This window comes from Cibotium barometz, chromosome 29, assembly GCF_041138505.1.
Source record: "Cibotium barometz isolate CiBa-2024 chromosome 29, ASM4113850v1, whole genome shotgun sequence".
In the NCBI taxonomy this organism is placed as follows: domain Eukaryota; kingdom Viridiplantae; phylum Streptophyta; class Polypodiopsida; order Cyatheales; family Cibotiaceae; genus Cibotium; species Cibotium barometz.
Genome location: NC_141074.1, coordinates 26,372,471 through 26,393,515, shown reverse-complemented (window position 1 = coordinate 26,393,515; position 21,045 = coordinate 26,372,471).

Genomic DNA, 21,045 nt, shown 5'->3' with positions numbered 1-21,045 from the left:
CTTTCAAAGTTAGGACCTAGCAAGACCCTTTAAAACAAGCCTGATGAACTCGACGCTCATGAAAGAAGGCCACCAAGGTTGGAAAGGGAGAGAGCCGAATGATAATCAAAAGCGGTCCCAACTCAAGCAGAACTCATCCTTCTACTTCTTCATCTGAAGAAGAAGGTATGCTATGTGCAGTCGCCGGCACCCAAGAACCTATTGACCCCCATCAGCTATCTAAAAATCTTAAGGAATATCCAAATCCTATTGAGGAAAAAGAGAGGCTCCAAGCCACCCAAGAGTTAGTTCAAGAGTGCCAAGCTCAGATGGACGCCAAACCGCCTTTTGAACCATGCCCGTCAGTCTCAAGCTATGTGCATGAGGCTCAAGTTTATCCTTGCAAGCTTCTCAACCAACCACTCCTGCTAGAGCTAACAAAAGAAGAAGCTACCCCCCAACTGAAAGACAGGGTGGCAGAATATCTTGGAGGCCTATGAGATGAACACCATAGGGGAACTAACATAGAAATCCCTGTTCCCATCCCATACACATCAAAAAGTTTGCAACAATGCAGACCTGACCATCCTCACATGATTGCCTCTACCCCAAGAGACACTGCAGACCTCTCTTCATTCCTCTCTTCTCAGGTCCAAATCCTAATCATCACCTTGCTCCAGGGTAGCCTAAGCTTATGGAATGACCTGAAAGACTGGATGGAAGGATGTCTCAGGGTAGGAATACACAAGACCATGGAGCGAGATAGCTGTAATGAATCTGAGGAAGAAGAATTTCACATTCCTCTTAAGGTGAAAGGGACTCCTACCCTTGGAGTGAACAAGCTTGGACAATACTTTGAAGGCGATGAACTTAATGCGGCCTTGCCGACGGCCATCAAGTTACAACAATCTTGGATGAAGGAGCCGGAGTGAGCATTTTGACCAAACAATGCTGGGAAAAATGGGGGATACGTGCCTTGGACAACACCCAATTGTTGGTTAAACTCATTGATGAAGCCACTGCTAGACCGATTGGTCTATTAAAGGATCTTAAATTTAATATTCTGGGAACCACTTACTGCCACTCCTTTGTGGTGTGATGAATTGCGGATGTCAGCCAGTTTCATACGGCTGCATTCCTAGCATGCAAGAATACAAAATGATCCATGACTGGGATACTGACCATATCTATATTCGGAGAAAAGATCTCACCTTTAAGATGAATCTATGCACTTGGAAGATGTACCCCATAAGTGGCAAACCATTTGTGAAGGACTCAGTCACAACTACACAAACTATGGAAGTCCACCTATGCACCAGACATGCCATAAAACACTAGAAGATGAAAAGGAGAGTGAGGATAGTACACTCCCAGATCCGGAAGACTCTGAGAACTAGATGCATATCCTTGCTACTCTGGACGTCTTGCCCAGAAATATTGGTACGATATTTGCCACGGCAGATGGACAAGAGCTTACATCATTATATATGCTTAGTTCAGCAAAACTGCCCAATATAGCTATGTAAGAGCTGGATCAGGTGGTTCAAGCTAATCCATCAAGGATTACATGCTCACATAAGACAAAGGCCTCAAGGATTTCCTGGGCCACCAGAGTGGTACATCTTCCCAGACAGCTCTGAAACCCATTGGCTAAAATATGTGGGAGCCGTGGAGCCCATGAGCATTTCAATGATGTATGGCAAAAAGAGTTTACAAACAACTCTCTTCTAATCCACACTTCTATCCCACAATCGGTTGAACCCACTCAACCAGAACAATTAGTCCCTAAAAAGCTTTGCCGCTCTGCACGCAAGGCACATAACAAAAAATTAGCACTCGTAGAGAAAAAGAAGCCAAAAGGCTAATTGATGAGGAGAGTGCTAAAGGTGGAAGAAACACAGTAGGTGCCCAAGCACTTTAAGACCTTCAAAATGGCCGACAGCTTTGTTCAATATATTTTGGCTCAAAGGTCTAATATTAGGCAACCTGGGACCTCATATGACGATCTAGCCAAGGTTAAGGAAGTAAACTTGGCAGGCCTAGGCACGAAGATTCGAGGCCCATTTTCATTACAAAATACATTACAAAGGAAGAATAAGCATAGCTCATTGCTCTCCTAAACTGAATTCCAAGACTTCTCTGCATGGAAGTACAATGATATGAAGGCCTACCTCCAAAAGTGGTACATCACACCATCCCCATGGTTGATGGAGCTAGGCGAGTCAAGCAACGAGCTTACCCAATGAACCCCAAATATTCCAAGATGGTCTGCAAAGAGATTTCAAGACTCATTGACGCCGCTGGATTCATCTATGAAATTGAACATACAGAGTGGGTATCACCAATTGTGATAGTACCCAAGAAAAACAAAAAAGTAAGGGTGTGTGTCAACATCAAAAAGGTCAATGCCACCACCATATGGGACCACTATCCTTTACCGTTCACTAAACATGTGTTGGAAAGAGTAGCTGGGAAGGAAGCTATAGCTTCCTAGATGGATTCTTAGGATACAGTCAGGTGTTGATCGACCCTAAAGACCAGCATAAAACTTTTGCTAATGAATGGGGTACGTACGCATACAAAGCCATGCCCTTCGGATTGACCAATGCCCCCAAAACCTTCCAACACTTAATGTGTACGACCTACAAGGAATATCTTCGAAAATTCTTAGAAGTCTTCATGGATGACCTATGTATTAATTCTTCTTGGAAGGAGCACCTCACATGTTTACATAAGGTATTAGAGTGATGCAAACTATATTGCTTCTCCCACTGAACCCTCTTAAATGCTAGTTCTGGGTTCTACATGAACTAATCCTAGGACACAACATCTCTAGGCAAGCAATATCAACTAACGACACTAGGGTGAGGCTCATTCTCGAGCTGCCGCAACACCTACCAACTCTAAAGGCGTCCAACGCTTCATGGGACATGTCAGTTATTATCACCAATTCATTTTGATGTATGCCAATATTGCTAGACCCCTTTTTACAGACTCCTTATAGTTTTCAAGTGGATGGAAGAATGCCATAGAGCTTACACTACACTCAAGAAATCCTTAGCAAGTGCTCCAATCCTTAGATCCTCTAACTGGGATCTCATATTCCATGTCCATATTGACGCCTTAACATTTACCATAGGGTGCATGCTGGCCCACAACCCGACGAGACTTCCCCTTTAGTTTTGTCAGCTGCCAACTCAACGAAGATGAGAGGAATTACACCACAACCAAGAGAGAAGGATTAGCTATGGTTTATACGGTTAATAAGTTTCACCATTATCTTCTAGGACCAAGTTCGTCTTCTTCGTAGACCATCAAGTCCTCTTGTACCTGGTTAATAAACCCTGTATGATAAGCTAAATCACCAGGTGGCTGCTTATCTTGCTAGAGTTCAATTTCACCTGTTATAGTAAAAAAGATCTCTCAAAATGTCCTAGCTGACCATATGTCAAGGATTCCCAATGGCAAACAACTAGTGGGAATATATGATGATTTACTAGATACCGCCTTATTCCAACTTTGCGTAATTTCTAAATGGGGTGAAGAAGTGGCTCACTTTTTAGCCCACGGGATTACCAGTTGATCCTCTCCTTAACAAGGATTGTGCCCGTCGCTTAATAAAAAAAGTAGCCCCATACCAACTATTTGCAGGTCAACTTTACAAGCAGGGCAATGACAAAATCCTAAGCCGTTGTTGCATTCGGGAAGATGAATATGTCTTCCTCCTAGAACAGGCTCACTCTGCCTGTGCTGGCGATGGGCACTTTGCCTCGAGACATCATTGCTCTCAAGGTTCTCATATAGCAAGGTTATGGTGGCCCAGCTTAATGGTTGATGCGGCAAAGTATGTCAAATGATGTGATGAATGCCAACCCATAGCAATCCCTCATTTTAAGGATCACATGCCCCTGAACCCCATTATGTCCTTACAGTCGTTTGAAAAATGGGGCATAGACTTCGTAGGACCCATCAGTTTGACAGCCAAACACTCAATCCAGATACATAATTGTTGCCACACAGACTACTGCACCAAGTGGGTAGAGGCTCATGCCACCCGCAAGGTTGATGCTCGATCAACGGCCAAATTTCTTTATGAGTTCATAATCACATGCTTCTGGTGTCTTCTTGAGCTTGTCAACGACAATGGAACACATTTCATCAATGGAATTCCTTCTCCAAGTGTTCCTTGTTGTTGAGAGAGAGAGAGAGACGAGACAAGAGACACCACATACGCTCCACAAGAATGAATCATATTAGTCACAAGTCACATATATATAGGCAAGACCTAGAGTGAGTTAGGGCTAGCTATATATAGCTCCAACACCCCCACTCAAATAAAGGTCTCCAGCTGCGAGTAAAAAAACCCTTGGGAGCACAAGGGAAAAACCCGAGCTCCTACATGCATAAATAGATGCATAAAGAATTTTTAATATCAAAATTAGAATTCTCTTAAATTCTTAAAGTCCATGTGCAATGTGCTTCTATATACAAAGTACAAAGAATAAATGTGCATGATGTGAAGTAATGTGTGAAGTGTCCTAAAGTCTATAGGCTATGTACAAGTTTAGACAAAATTGACATGACGTGAGATGTGCTAATCTCCAAAAAGAGAGGCCGCCGCAACTCCAAGTTCTGATCGCAAAAGTGTAAACCGAGCTTCATGGAGTCCTTTGATGAGAATGTCTATAATCATTGGATCAGTTGGACAAAGTTCTACCATTATTGCTCCTTTCCTTACTTCATGTCAAACATAGTGATAATGAACTGCAATATGCTTGGACTTGCTATGTTGCACATAGTCCTTGGCTAGACTAATAGCACTTTGGTTGTCACATCTAAGAGGAGTGCTTGAGGAAGGAGAATGACCAATATCAGCAAGCAATTGTCGAAGCCAAACCAATTCACGAGCTGCTAAAGATGCAGCTACATATTCAGACTCTGTATAGTAGAAACTGCAATATAGCATTGTTTCTTTTGCTAGCCCAAGATACCAAACAGCCATTGATAAAGAAGCAATTACCACTGGTGGATCGCATAGACAAGTTAGAGCTTTCCCAATCAGCATCTAAATAACCCAAAAGATTAAGAGAAGTTGATGAAGATATGTCTTCTTGACGGCCGGTGATATACAAGTCCGAAATCTACAGTGCCCTTCAAGTACTTCAAAACACATTTAGCTTGAGACCAATGTCTTGTAGATGGAGAGGACAAGTATTGTCCTGATAGATTTGCTGCAAACAGAATATCAGGACGAGTGCTCATGCCCACAAATTGAAGACAACCAACAAGATTAGCATAGGGTTGATTTAAAGCTAATGATCCAGCCTCAATATTTGCAGAAGTACTCCTAGTAGAGCTTTGCAAGACAAGGAGTGTTTGCCGAATGTACAATAGCCAATCCAAGCTTTTGAACAATATCTTGGATAAACTTTTTTTGACGAAGAAGCAAAATACAATTGTGATGATACCTTTGAACTTGAATACCAAGGCATGAATAAATGTTGCCAAGATCCACCATATCAAAGGCTGAGGATAAAACCTTTTTTACTTGTTGCATGAAAGATAGATTATTAGACATAAGTATAGTGTCATCAACATAAAGGGCCAATATCACAAAATGGTTATCCACATTGTGCTTGATATAAAGATTTGGATTAGAGAAGCAAGAAACAAAATCCTGAGATGTGAGAAATTGATCAATCTTGATGTACCATGATCGTGAAGCTTGTTTTAGTCCATACAAGGCACGGTGGAGTTAGCATACAAGATGTTCCTTTCCGAGAATTGTAAATCCTTCAGATTGCTCCATATACATGTCCTCCTTTAAGTCTCCATTAAGAAAAGCCGTCTTAACATCCATTTGATGTATTTCCAAATCAAACTAAGTTGCAAAAGCTAGTAGTACTTGAATACTTATACTACAAACTACAGGTGAAAAAGTGTCATGATAGTCAATTCCTTTTGAGATCAAAGACTCATATTTAGCTTCCATGGCTTCCTTCCATTGTTCCTTTTGTGGAGAGGACATAACTTCTGCATAAGTTGAAGGATCTTCACAAACAGCCAATACGTGATTAAAGGTTTGCTTAGAGCACAATATTCACATAAGTTGATGATGATCTTGAAACCTTTAATCACGTATTGGCTGCTTGTGAAGATCCTTCAACTTATGAAGGATACTCACAAATTGCAGGGATTGACTATCATGACACTTTTTCACCCGTAGTTCGTAGTACAAGTTCGAGTACTACTAGCTTTTGCAACTCAGTTTGATTTTGGAAATACATCAAATAGATGTTAAGATGGCTTTTCTTAATGGAGACTTGAAGGAGGAAATATATATGGAGCAACCTAAAGCATTTACAATTCCCGGAAAGGAACGTCTTGTATGCCAACTCCACCGTGCTTTGTATGGACTAAAACAAGCTTCACGATCATGGTACATCAAGATTGATCAATTTCTCACATCTCACGGGTTTATTTCTTGCTTCTTTGATCCAAATATTTATATCAAGTGTAATGTGGATAACCATTTTGTGATATTGGCCCTTTATGTTGATGACACTATACTTGTGTCTAATAATCTATCTTTCATGCAACAAGTAAAAAAGGTTTTATCCTCAGCCTTTGATATGGTGGATCTTGGTGACATCCATTCATGCCTTGGTATTCAAGTTCAAAAAGGTATCATCACAATGGTATTTTGCTTCTTTGTCAAACAAAGTTTATCCAAGATATTGTTCAAAAGTTTAGATTGGGGACTGTGGACATTCGATAAACACTCCTTGTCTTGCAAGCTCTACTAGGAGTACTTCTGCAAATATTGAGGCAGTTGAATCATTAGCTTTAAATCAACCCTATGCTAATCTTGTTGGTTGTCTTCAATTTGTGAGCATGAGCACTCATCCTGATATTCTATTTGCAGCAAATCTGTTAGGACAGTCACATAAGAACAACGCTTTTGAGGAAATCTCAAACGAGAAGAATTACCTCCTCTTCAGAAGCCACAAGATGTAAATTGGGAGGAGGAATAAGGGCGTTGCTGAAATGGATGTCTCCGGATAGCAAAGGCTATCTCTAATTCTGTGCACTCTTGGGCAATCATGACCATTTCATGAGTTACCGATGTCTCATGACGTTGATAATATTCCATCAAAGAAATACATGTATGCTCAAAGTCAATTCCATTCTTGTTAGATAATATAGTGACAATATTATCATACAAAGGATCCTTAACCGTATCAAGAAGGTGTGTAACCAATTGAGTTCGAGGAATAGGATCCCCTGCAAACCGAAAGTTTATTTATAATACCTTTGAATGATTCAATGTGACTAGACATGGATGTACCTACCTTGAATTGAAGCTTGCCTAGAAGATTACGGAGATACAGAATCTCTGTAACAATTTTCTTCTCAAACATAGTGATAAGATAGTCCCATATAGCATATGACATGGATAACGGATAAACTTCTAGCATGAGTGAATTGCTAAGGGCAGAAAGTATATACCGACGAGCAGCCTTATCACGAGATGAATCCAATGTGCATGATCAATTTTCCACTGTTCAAAAATAGGACCTTCGATAATAATAACATCATTCCGAAGTGGATCAATAGGTTGAGGAGGGCATGCAAGAATACCAAGAACAATATCTGCCAATTTGTCTCCTTCCAAAATTAATAGCATCTTGTATTTCCAACCAAGAAATCCTTGGCCTTGGAAAAGAGGAACAGAACGCTACTACCCAGAAGGAAATCCATTAACAACTATGGTGTTTGCCATGTCGAGTTGTGAGAACACGTACAAGATAAGATCGCAAAACTTGCAGACCATGTACGAGATATGAGAAACATAGCCAAAAATAGGCATGCACCAAACATCGAGCATAAAGTGATCATGTAAAGAATAGAACGTGAATCAAAATTAGAACTCTAAAAGTGGAGACCCATGCATGTAAGCAAACGTAGAGGTCCATAAAAGATAAAAATAATAATAAGAAAAAAGCACCGCGTTATGATGCAACTTGCACGGCAAGTTTTGTATCTAATTGTAGCTTGTATAGCAACTTGTATAGTAAGCATCCGTCTGAAGCTTTCATGAAAAGCTTTGACGATCAAATCCTGCTTATTACGACTTAGAGATACTACCTGTTTGCTCTCATAAAGAACCTGTTTTACTATTTTAGATATAGTTTGCCTGAACTGTCCTAACTTTTGACTCAGAACTCCGATTAACAAACTGTTTTGATAGGATTCACCAGCACTGTACCATCTATGCACTTGGTTTTGGTTTTAAGGACACGATTAAGAAACAATTCTAATTACAACAAGTGGAGCTTTAAAATCATGTAGGCAACATATAATCAAAGAACCAATCAACCCTACACAAAACTATTACCAAAGATCAATCTTGTAAGACATGAAATCATAATCATAAATTGAACAAGAAGACATAGATGCTTCCCTTATGATTAGAATCGCTCTGATACCATGTTGAGAGAGGGAGAGAGACAAGACAAGAGACACTACATACGCTCCACAAGAATGAATCATATTAGTTATAAGTCACATATATATAGGCAAGACCTAGAGTGAGTTAGGGCTAGCTATACATAGCTCCAACACTTGTCACCCACAGGAAGTCCTCCCCTTACTATCCTCAAGCGAATGGCCAAGCCAAAAGTACAAACAAAATCCTGTGCCCCATTCTTACCAAAATAGTGGAGGCCAGCTATGACTACGAACAGAAATTGCTGGCTGCACTTTGGGCTTATAGAACTTCATATAAGACAGCAACTAACACTACCCCCTTTGGTCTAACCTATGGCACAGAAGCATTCATGCCCATGGAGCTCTTAGTACAAGCCTATGTGATGCACTGCATGAAAATCTCACTAGAAATGCTTTAAGCTATCACCTATTTGAACTTGAAAGGCTTGATGAAACCCGCCTCCTTGATGCCTATAGCATGATTGTTGAAAATCTTAGGCGTAAATTGTGGTTGAATGACTAGATCAAGGATAAATAGATGAATGATGGCAAATGGTCCTCTTATTCATCACAAAAACACCTAAGAAAAAGCTTAAACTCTGGGGCTTAGAACCTTTTTTGGTCTCTACAATCACACCACAATGCATTGTGTGCATTGAAACCCTTGATGGTGTCAAGATGGCAGGATACTTCAATGGTAGAAAACTTAAATGCTACTATGGCCCTCTCACTAAGGCCACCTTAAAGGCCATCCATGATTAAAAAAACAACAAAAACAAGACCATGAGGTTATGAAAAAAACTGCGCAAGAAGAGGCCAAGGCAAGGCGAGCCAAGCTGAGGCAAAAACATGTTGGCCAAGGTAATCGACTTAGAACAGGAAGACTAGGAGGTGAAGCCAGCTTAGTTGTGGTTTAGGAATCACCACATCAACTAGCTTTGCCCAAAAATTAGCTGTTGTTGATACAGGGGCTAGTTACATTTACTATCCTATGCATTAGGAAAAAAGGAAGCTCATTTTGGAGCCTTTTACAGTTTGGAAAAATAAGCTCTCAATCAATCAACAGAGGGCCAACGTAACATTGGAAATTCACAAAAATAAGAGAAAATAGATAAAAGAAACAATACTTTATGTAGGTACAAGCGTGCTACATTAATGTGGAGATTGGTTTTTTATTCTCACAAGATCTTTGGACATGAAGATAGAATCTAGTCTGACATTTTCTCTGACAAGGGCCTTCTCGCTTCCACCTTTCTTTGAACTTTGAAATGTTGTACTGCCTTTCCTTCGAAAGGTCTACCATTCTACACCACTGCCTCATTGTGCAGCAGCCTCTTCTTTTCCAAAACTACTCCCTTGATCCTGTTTGGCTTAGAGTAAGATGTTTCTTGTCAACTGTCTGTCTGCCCACTTTCTCTTTCTTGAAACTTCACTTTGTTATCTTGTTTACATTACTTTGCTATTGTTACAGATTCACAAGGTCTCCATGGTGAATAAAAACTATGGCCGTTCTTGTGGAAGATGCTCTATGGATGATAATGCTATGAAGGCAGAATTATACCACACATCCTTACCCCGTCAACCTGCTTCTTCTATTTCTTTGGTAGAGAATTCAAGTATAGTCAAAACGGAAGGAACTTGGGAAAAGTTTAGTGTTTCGAAAGGAGCATGGGTACTCATGCAACCTAGCAAAAGAAAGAGACCCTAGACAAAAAACATTTTCTTGGCATCATGGAAGGGAAGAGTATGAGATTTTAAAATCACCAGAGGGAAGATATCGGTGAAAGAAGTTTTGATTCAGCATGTGTACATGCATAAAGAACTTGTCTTGCGAGACTATCCAAATGATCTTCGGTAACACAGGCCTAATTGTATATTTTTCTATTGTGGTTTTGTTCTTTATGAGGTGTATGGATTTTTAAGATGAAGCTTTCTTTCTTTGCTTATTGATATTCTTGTGTTATTTTATTTCAGATTTATACCCTTCATCATATGAGACATGGCAAAACATCGATTGTATTCTGGGATTTATAGATGTTTTGCATGGATCGATAGGAGAACAACAATACCAAGGTCGATGTGCAACAGAGCTAGCTCAATCGGGTATATTTTCTCCTCAATAACATCATAGCAGGTCCTTGTTCCTGTGGCTTCTCCTCATCAGCACTAGGTCCTTGTTCCTGTGGCACCACATCAGCATCATCTGTGTCATCAAGGGTTATGACACCTTCTCGGACTTTAGAGCTCTCACCCAACTCGACAGTAGCTGATACAATAGGTTTGGAGGAGGCATACTTCAAAAACTTCCAAATTGTATCAGCTCTGAAACTATATACATAGTTCGAGCTGAAGCTATCTTCTCTCATCTGCAATGGCATATGATGATTTAGAACACTTTGTACCAATATTAATTATTTTGAAGCTAAATGAAAATTATTTTTTTCTTACAAGGTCTGGATATCCTATCTCAAAATAGCTTGAAAGTATATATTTGACACTGATAGCACTCTCCAGCCGCCGCCCCGCAGCTACTTGAATCATCTTGTTGTGGTGTCTGTACAGTTGGAAAGATATGTTAGAAACTATTAACATCTGAACAAAACAAAATTATTCAATAGGTTCAAAGGCATAGCATGAAATAGACATCAGTAGAGGGAACGACTTTCTACCTCTAAATTTATAAGCTCTATTGAATCCAAAAGATTGACATTAGGAGGACAGTGATCCAATGCATCTAGAAGCCTTCTAATACAACTGCAATACATATAATTCAGTTAGTGTGCATTAAATCAAAATAATGAAGTTTAAAGTTAAAAATAGCACACACACCACTTACAATAGCATTGCTTTTAAGAGAGTTGGATATAAAGCATTGCTTCTGCTGGATGTCAATAGAAGCAAAGCTCCAGTGGTCACTGCGTAAGGAAAAAAGCATTAAGAAATCAAAGGCTACAAGAGTTCTCAATCTTAAAGAAGAATCCCAAAAGAAGCAGTCACCCAGATACCTGTTATGGTATGGAAGTAGCAAAACATCGATAACATCAAAGTTGCAGTGTTTGAACCAATTGGAAATATCCATGGGAGTTTCCTTTGCATCTCTTAACTTGGAGGAAATGGCAAGATCAATAATATGAACTGTATGCTGTACAGCGTGGTTAAGCCAGCTTCTCATCATGCTGCATTGGACCAAACAATAATTAGGGTAGGGTGTAAAGGAGGTACAAGAAGGATTGTTTTGCAAACAAATGTAAAACAAAAGACACTTACTAGAGCATTGCAAGAATGATAGTATCTGAGCAATATTCATTCTTATGAGCCAATGCTGCCAAGCATGGTTTTGTCAAGTCAAAATTATTCACTGAAGTTTCATCCTCAATATGGATAACTATGTTAGGGCCCAGCTCCTGTAACCTTCTCTGTATCTGCAGCTCCCTCTTTACAGTCTCCACATTTATAACAGATTTGGATTCTTTTATTTGCTGCTTTAGTGACTCCTCATAAGTAGCTTTCCCTCTGGTGTTCTTTGAGTGGGTTACTTCAACAACCTTAACCTCATCTACCTTCTTTCTTGTAGGTGGAATTAATAATATGTCTCTCATCTTGATGTCCTGCCATTCCACAGGATGGACCAGCTTGTCATACCTCCATCTCACTCTGGACAAAGTGTTGAAGTCTTTGGCCATCAGAGTTACCCTGTGAGCATGGGTTGCTACCAGCATTGCATCTTTAAAATATTTCTCCAAGTAATCCTCTGCCATTTTCTATAAGGAAAGAATGGAAGTCTTGTTCCACCTGAAACCAAGGTGCCAACTATCACATATGTCTTTCACTAGTCTCTGAAAAGGTGCCTTGGGGATTGCAAAGCCTATAGCTTTCTATTGCTTCCTGATCTCCTTTAGCACACCTGCACCATGTTTCAATCTCTTGGCCTTTTGCTGGAGCAGGCTCATTGGCTTCCCCTTCCTGCCATGTGCAACTCTTCCCTTTGGAGGCACACTAAATTCCTTGATACCTGCCGCCCCAGCTGCTGCTGCTGCTGCTGCAAGTCCTGGCCCCTTGCCAGCTCTCCTTGCAGTTGACTTGGTTCTTGCCATCACTCTGACAAGCTGCATACAAAGCAATGGAAAGAGATTACAGCCATGGAGAACATGGAATGACACAAAAAGGCAATGACAGGGGTGGATGAAGCAACATTTATAAATTTGCAACAAAACGCAATTTCGACAGTTTGAAATTCCTAACAGCTCACTCTCGCGTTTTCCTGCAAATACCTGAAGTAACATGCTGGTACATTCCTACAGTGATTTCTCTATCTTTACAACTAAATACAATATGGATTGAGTTTATGCAAGGAGTGTACAGCCATGGACAACTTGGAAAGACACAAAACCACAATGACAGGGGTGGATGAAGCAACAGTTCAATATTTACAACAAAACGCGATTTTGGCTGTTTGAAATTCCTAAATCCTTCTCCTCACGTTTTCCTACAAATTCATGAGGCAGCATGCTAGAACATGCCTTCAGTCATTTCACTGTGTTTGCAACAACTTAATGCAGGATGGATTGAGTCTTGAGTCTATGGAAGGCAAGAAGAGTGCACAGACTGAAGGAAGAAACTATAAATAAAATTTTACCCTTAAGTGCAATTATCACACTTTAAGATCTGCAAACATTGCTAAATCTATAAAGATGATCAATCTCTCACTCAACCAGCCCAATTCAAAAGTCTTCCTGCTTGTGGTTGCAGTGGAAAAAGCTAAGGAATGCATATAATATTTATCCTAATATCTAAGCTACATCACATCCCAAAAGTATGTGTGTTATACTATTAAACAAGAAGATAAGGATATAGAGAGTCTTACTGACCTAGAAGCTATCTATGAGATGAACCTGTGCTGTTGGTTAGGATGCTGATGGTGCAGAGTAGGGAGGCAGGGAGGCAAGAGAGCTGAGAGGGGAGGGCCAAGCTAGAAGAGATTAAACAGGAGGGAAAAGATTAGTGTAAAATACAAACAAGGCAGCTACTAAATACCACATGTGTGGAATGGAGTCGTTTTTTCACACGTGTGGATGGGACCCAGATCTCTTGGAGTTTGAAACTTGGCACATGTGAATGGGACACTTTTTGCCTTGGAACTTGTGCCAATCATGATTTCATAATCAGTTCCATAACCACTCTTCCCTCCCCTGCCTCCCAATCTTTCATCCCTGCTAGCACCCTCGCTCGCATCATCCTTTTCCTTCCCTCTCTGATCCCTTCCTACCCAACACACTCCATCCAGACTGCAACCTGCCTGAAGACTACTACCACTGCCAGATCTCCAGGTTACCTAGGCTGCAGCTCAAGTTTGGGAGAGAGCAGAAGATTCACCAGTGCAACTCCAACAGCATGGAAAAGGAAAAGAAAGGTCAGAGTTCTAGATTCTTTCCAATGTTTTTTGATATATATTTCTTCCATCCATAGACTTCTTGATGTCCAGATATCTAGGCAATTCCCATCCACCACATCCCATATCCCAAATTTCCACTAAGCTCCAGCATTTCTTGTCACATGTCCCAGTCCTGCTGTCCAAGAATCTCACTATCCAGGAATCTGGTAGATCACCCTAGGATTTGATTGGAGATGGATATCAATAGAATCTAGAAGTTTGCAACAAAATGCAAGGAGAGTGCTTAACATTTTCCAAATGACCCTATATCGCGTTTTCCTGCAAATTCCTGTATTCCTTTTGGTTTTCATTTCTTCCTCATTGTTTTGCTTTCTTTGGCCCTGGGGAATTCTTCCTAGTATCATCTACTGTCCAGGAATCTGTGAGATGATCCTAGCATTTGATTGGAGATGGATATCAACAGAAATGGAAAATTTGCAACAAAATGCGAGGAGAGTACTTGACATTTTCCAAATGGCCCCACATCGCGTTTTCTTGCAAATTCCTGTGTCCGTTTTGGTTTTCACTTCTTCCTCATTGTTTTGCTTTCTTTGGCCCTGGGGATTTCTTCCTTGATGATGAGAAAAGTTTTTGCTTTGGAATAGTTGATTCTCAGGCCCCTCCTTTCAAGAGGAAGTTGGACTTTTCTGCTGCTATACTTAGACCACACCAATCACCAGGTGAGTCATGTGTGCTCATGAAGGGAGTTGTTTGGTGATATCCTATATAGTCCCTGATTGCATATGTCAGCATATAGAAATCATGATATATAAATTTTGGTTCAGGCAAAAGGAAGAGACTGGAGCAGAAAGCTGAGTCTTCCCTCTCAAAACAAAAGGAACCAGAAGAGGACAAATCTCCAAATTTGCTCCTATTTGACTTTCTTCACAAATGCAAGGCTCAGAGGAACTTCCACATATACCACAGTATTTTCAACAGGGAGTTCACTATGAGCTCTGTACTGGAGCATCACAGAGATTTTCTTTCAGACCATTGGGATACCTTCAAACAACTGATAGAGGCAGGAAGAATTGTGGAAGGTGAAAAGGTTTTTGTGCATATAGATCATATTGTCTCCATTGATAGGCTGAGGTACCATGTGAATAGAAGATTTGACAGCCTGCCTGAGGAATATAAATTCAACTGTAACTTGCACACCAGAAAGTGTAGAGTGCTTGAGGAAACCATGGCATTCCTTATGTACATTGTCTTCAGTCAGCACTCTCTAGAAGAGCAAGGGCAGGAGGCTGAAGAAGAAGACACATCTGAAGCAGAGGAAAAAGAGGATGTTCCTATGGTGGCAACAGAAATGGTAGAGCAGAAAGAAGATATCAACCTCCAGGATGAGGGGCTGCAAGTGGCTGCTCTTGACCTTGTTCAACTGAGGACTGAAACTCTTAGGGCAGCATAAACAGTTGAAGATTTTGATGTTCAAAGCAGCAACTATGCAGTGCCCATGCTTCCAGGTGTCTTGATTGGTGGTAAAGATTATGTTTTCCTCCATGATATAGAGTGTATGTTCAATTTGAGGGAGGAACTATGCCATTTCCCTTATTGCCCGGGCTTCAAGGCTTGACAAGGAGGTTGGCATAGAGGATGACCATTCACTACTGGCTTTGGAAACAACTTTTGATCCTGCAGAAGCCCTTACTATTTGTTTCAAAGATGCTGAAAAGTTCCAAGAGCCAGATGAAGCTGCCTTCCAACTCACACAGGAAGCTATGAATCTCTCAGCACTATACAAATTCAAATCAAATACTTTATCTTGTGTTTAAATGTTTTGTAGTTGTGTATTGTCTCACTCCAATCTTTTGATATGTGGCAGCTACAAATTGAGGATGACACATTCCTCCAGAGAACAAGTGGAAGCAGGCTAGCTGGGTTTGGCAAAATGTCAAGCCTACCTCATTATATTCATGATCTAGGCAGTGCTAAGATCTTGATTTACCATAGGCAGTTGAGCAACAATGGAGAAGCCATTGTTTACTTCTTTAAATGTTTGTCTAGGGTTTTAGGTGGACATAATCTTTCATGGCAAAAGGAAAAGATCATTTTGATAGAGAGGTTGTCTGCCATAGATATATTTGGGGATTATGTGAATAAGCAGGCCTCTAGGGCCTCTTACTTTTTGTCTTACGCTTCTTATGCATTAGCATGTGGTGTTAAGGAGCCCAAATGTCTGGAGGGCTATGGAAAACACAAGCTCATAAGGTTTCAAGAGCCACCCATGATTGCATCAGGCGACACAATCCAAGAAGAAGAACACGTCGAGATAGCTGAAGACAAGGATACCCCTCCCAGACAAGCAACAGAGGCAAGCATTGATAAACAGACAGTCGACATCAAGCTAACAAGGAAGAAAAAGAGTCCAATCAAGATCAAAAAGAGAGTTCCGATTGGCAGGCCCTGGGAGTAATAGGATTTAGTCATCAAATATAGCACAAACATTATGTTGAAGTTGAACTTTGAATTAATATTTGAGAAAACCACACTTCAAGATATCATTCCGAATTGATATTCCCTCCTCGATGGTGGTGGTGGATTGACATGCATCTTGTCATCAGTTCCTTGTCCGTACGGACGATCAGTACCCTTTTGCATTTGTCCCATCACCGTATGACACTTCAGTACTCTTCCCACACTCAGTAGCTTCTAAAAGCGTTTGACACTCAGTACCTTATTGGTAAGGATCAATGGTGTGTCTAGCATAATTAAGTAGTATTGATTGAATTTTTTGTGTATAGCTCATGGATGTATTGATGCTTGTTAATATAGATCACATGTTTCACAAAAGAAATACTTTTGATGGAGTCTCAAAACATATAGGCATAACACCAAGAGTCACTTGTTCCATTAAAAAAAATTCTATTGATTGAGTTTGAAAACATGTGGACATAACACCAATAAGTTACAAACTGCTATTCATGTTTACTTGTCCATTTATGGTTTCTAAATATCTTCGAATCCCTCCATTGTCTATGTCTCTCTGCTGCCATTGAATTGTCCAAAGTTTGTCTTCGTCTTTGCTTTTGGGCTAGAATAAAAGCAAGCTTGCCTTTGGAGCTAGTAACTTTTCTTTTAGCATGCAGCCTCTGTAGTATGCCTCGGTAAAACCATTGGAAGACTTCCTTCAGACTATTTGCCTTTTGACTCCCTCCGTAGTGTTGTGTGTGTCTGAAAAATGCATTACGTGCCATGTAGTGAGACTTCTCCATGCCTTGGGTAGACCGAATTGCTGGGCATCCATACTTTTTGACAAAATAGGGAAGGTGGTTGTAGATGATATGCTGTTTTCACATAGACATAAGAATGCATAGTAAGTTATAAAAAAAAAAGAGGATCACACTTAAGTAAAAGAAGAAGACAGAACCTTACCATGTAGTGAGTTATATTGCAGGCTGTCCACGCGTCTTTCATTGACTTCCCAAAATGTTTAATTGCCTCTTCAAAGTTCTTGTAATCACTCTTTGTCCATGTTACATTGTCACAAAACATGAAGAGTTGATCAAGAGACCTCCACACCTCTGCCTTCACATTTCGTGCTTCCCCATCTGCCTCATGATCTTTCACGGCATTATGGACTTGCTTCCACAATCCATAATTAATCCTTGAAACTGTTCTACCTTGCCTTACTTGCTTACTACTGTGTTTGGGTCGAGACAAGAATCTTCTTGCCTTAACACCACCAATAGAGGGTTTGATTGGTACCTCCTTGCCATTGGTAGACTTTTTAAAATCCTTTGTGATATGAACATCACCTCCATGCAGACCTATATCGGATAACACTTTTTCCAATGCTTGAAGAGCATCCTTTCTATTTTTTTGGGGACGGAGTTTCCAAGCAAATCCAATATACAAAAATACCAATTTCTCAATAATTTGACATAGACCATGCAATGTGCATATGTGAACATTACATAGTGGAATGTTAAGAATGGCCTTGAAGTCAGGGTCAACTTTATCTATTAGGTGCTCTCTTCCACCATTTGGAATCCATTACTTGAGTTGATTCTTTGCAGTAAAGACAAGGAGACTTTGAGTTGCCTCCTTTACTAACGTTATACATGCACTTAAGTGTTTTAAGATCCCCCGCCATGTGCCACTCTACTTGAAAATCACCTTTTCCTGCAACATGGAGATTCTCTCCTTGCACTTGTCTTTTAATTATTCTTGGTATTTCCGTGTGGTGAAACACCCAATCTAGTGTTTCATGGTCTACTGTCTTCACCTATGATTATAGAAAACAAAAGTCTTACTATAAAAGATTTGAAAACAATGACTAAAATCAAGTACGAAACAAAAAATATCATACCTCGAACGAGCCTAACCACCATATGTGTTTCTTCGACTGCACACTAAAATACTTTGAACTCGCTTCAGTCAATGATGTATCAAGTGCTCCATTCATCAATGTAATAGTAATCCTTTCCATTTTCTTTTCCTTTACAACCTCACACTCATCCAGTTTGATAACAAATTTCAAAAGGCCTTTGCACTCCTCAAATGTTATTCCATAAAACTCGACCATTCTTCTTTGAAGTTGTTGTAGATCTACAAATATATTGTTCCAAGGGTCATACACAGTGGTTCCTTTACCACCATGAAATATTTCTTCAATATGGATATATTGCCCAATAAACTCACGATTACTGGATTTGGCAATAAAACTCGTTTAATCCTTTGATCTTTAAAGTTGAGGATATCGCATGGAAAATCGAACTATATCTCTTCTTGCTAACTCCACTAACATCAAGAGCCTCTTGGATTGTAGTGCCATCAACTTGATTATTGCATATAAAGTTCTCTACAACATTGTGTTTGATTGTTTTGTATTTTTTTCTTCAATCAGACCTTTTGCTACACCACAAGAAAGCAATCCTTTTATTTGTTTAACAGGAAGAAGGTTGGGATCCATATTTTCTTTTGTAGGCACCAATAGTTTCCTATAGTAACAACACAATATGCCTATATCATTCAACACCTCCATTCTTGTTTTGCATTAATGGACGAAATAGATATAGTCATTTGAGAGCCTTTTTGAGTACACAAAATGAAAAATTTCAAACTAGCCTTGCTTCGTGAATTCTTCGCTTGCATCCACCAGTCCCAGCCTTCAAATTTGCAATGTTTTTAATCTTCCTGCTTCGTAGTCTATCTCCAAGCACGGTTCTCTTCCTTCTTGCTCTTGTCAACTCTTTTTTACTCTTTGAATGCTCCTCAATTTCATTCTGCAAGCTGCTCCAATTTTGCACGAATGGCTATCTCTTGCATCCTGGCCCCCTTTTCTTGTAGGTACATCATTTTATACGTTTCTGCAAATGCAGACTGCGCTGAAATATAACCAAGAAGTCCATTTTGTCCATCGCCTGCAAACCTCAGTAGTGTGGTTGGATTGACAAATGGAGGTGTAGAGTTTTTTACTAGACATTTTGGATATATGCTTCCATCGCACCATAAGTCAATATGTTGAAGCCCTTCTCTTCTCATATTTTCCCGTTGTTGCATTCAGCACCGTATCCTTTCGTCTTTTTTGTGCTGGAGCATATTGTTCTTTAAGTCGATGTGAAGATGGTGTAATCGCTTCTTCTAAGGTTGTGACTCACTAGTATCGGCCATTTTTTGTGCTTCTGAGGTTGCGAAGTTTGCTTGTTGTCAATCTCATAGTCTTTTTGTAACATGAATCGTGGAAGTGTGGCGGTATCCATGTAAATATTTTGAAAAAGTGCAATCATCAAGTTCAGTGATGGATTCTTTATGAGAGGCCTGCACACGTCGTCAAAAGAGATGCGGAATCTTTGGGAAACCAAAAAAAAACTAAGGAGATATTTAATGCAAAATCGTGTTAGTTAGACAAAAGATTATCTTATTCCTTTCTGAACTGACAGTTCTGTAGTCCTTACTGACAGTTCTGAGCCACGTTTCCGTATTTTACTATTTTTGAGGTCTTTTAGGGGAGAAATAAATCAAAAAATAGTGAATTTCTTACAGGGCCCCAAAATGAGCTCCCTTTTTCCCTCGGGGGGGTCACTATATGTAAAATATCCCTATCGCGTGCGTTCAAGGCCTATATTTTAAATCCCTTATTTGTGAATTTTTTCATCTATATAATATTCCCTTTTCTTTATGAATCTGTAAATTTTTTTGAAAAAAATTTAAATCATACCCTTATGTAAATATATTTCTGTAAGTTTCATAAATTAAAATTATGCTTCTGTTGAACGCACGTGATATTCACATTTTTTTGTGAGTGACCCCCCGAGCTTTTTCCCTAATGAGACATGGTGTTTCCTTGGGAGACCCACATTGAAAGAAACACCTGCCGTGGTCACCATGGTTACCTCACAACACGTTCATTGCATCGGCAAAGTTACACTTTTGTTCCACATCGAAAATAATCCCGTGGAAGGGAAGTTTTATGTGATGCTTGCAGGAACTATGAGTGAAGAGATCATCCTCAGTAGGGGATGTATGGGCCATAACAGATGCAACATCGGCTGGGATGCACGGATGACCACCCTACAATTGAATTTTGGCCATGTTACTATCCTCAATGAAAGATGAAGAATCAATCCTCCCAACTTTCATAGGGTTTGATATCTCACCACTGGGTGCCCAAGTGACTTCTTGTTTGCGGGACAAGGCTACTATGAGGGAACATCTCCATTGTGGATCCCCAAAAGTTCCAACCATCTCGCTCACCAACAGGAATCCACACTATCTCACCCCCAGCATAAGCCCCTCATTCACCAACCACAAGCCTATAAAGTACAGGATCAACACAAATCTATGCACCCTCCTAGGCGCTCTCACCCCTCGAGGGAACCCTAAACCCATGCACGCAACCCTTTGGTGGATCCGAAAATCTCTTCTTCTTGGTCAACATTACTATGAAGGTAATCATACCCTATCGATCCACAAACCTATCCAACTTAAACCCCTACCTCATGTGATGCCTCATTCACCTAGACTTCAATGGAGCCCCAAGGCAACACCTCCCATTAGGAGTACTTAGGAAAAAGGGAAGTAAAAATTCCTATGTAACACAGTCACCCCCAAGCCACCACTAAAAAATTTCATTTACAAATATACCCTCAACATTAGTAATTCCCCCCCCCCCCCTATCATTCAAAGTCTTGACAAGACTA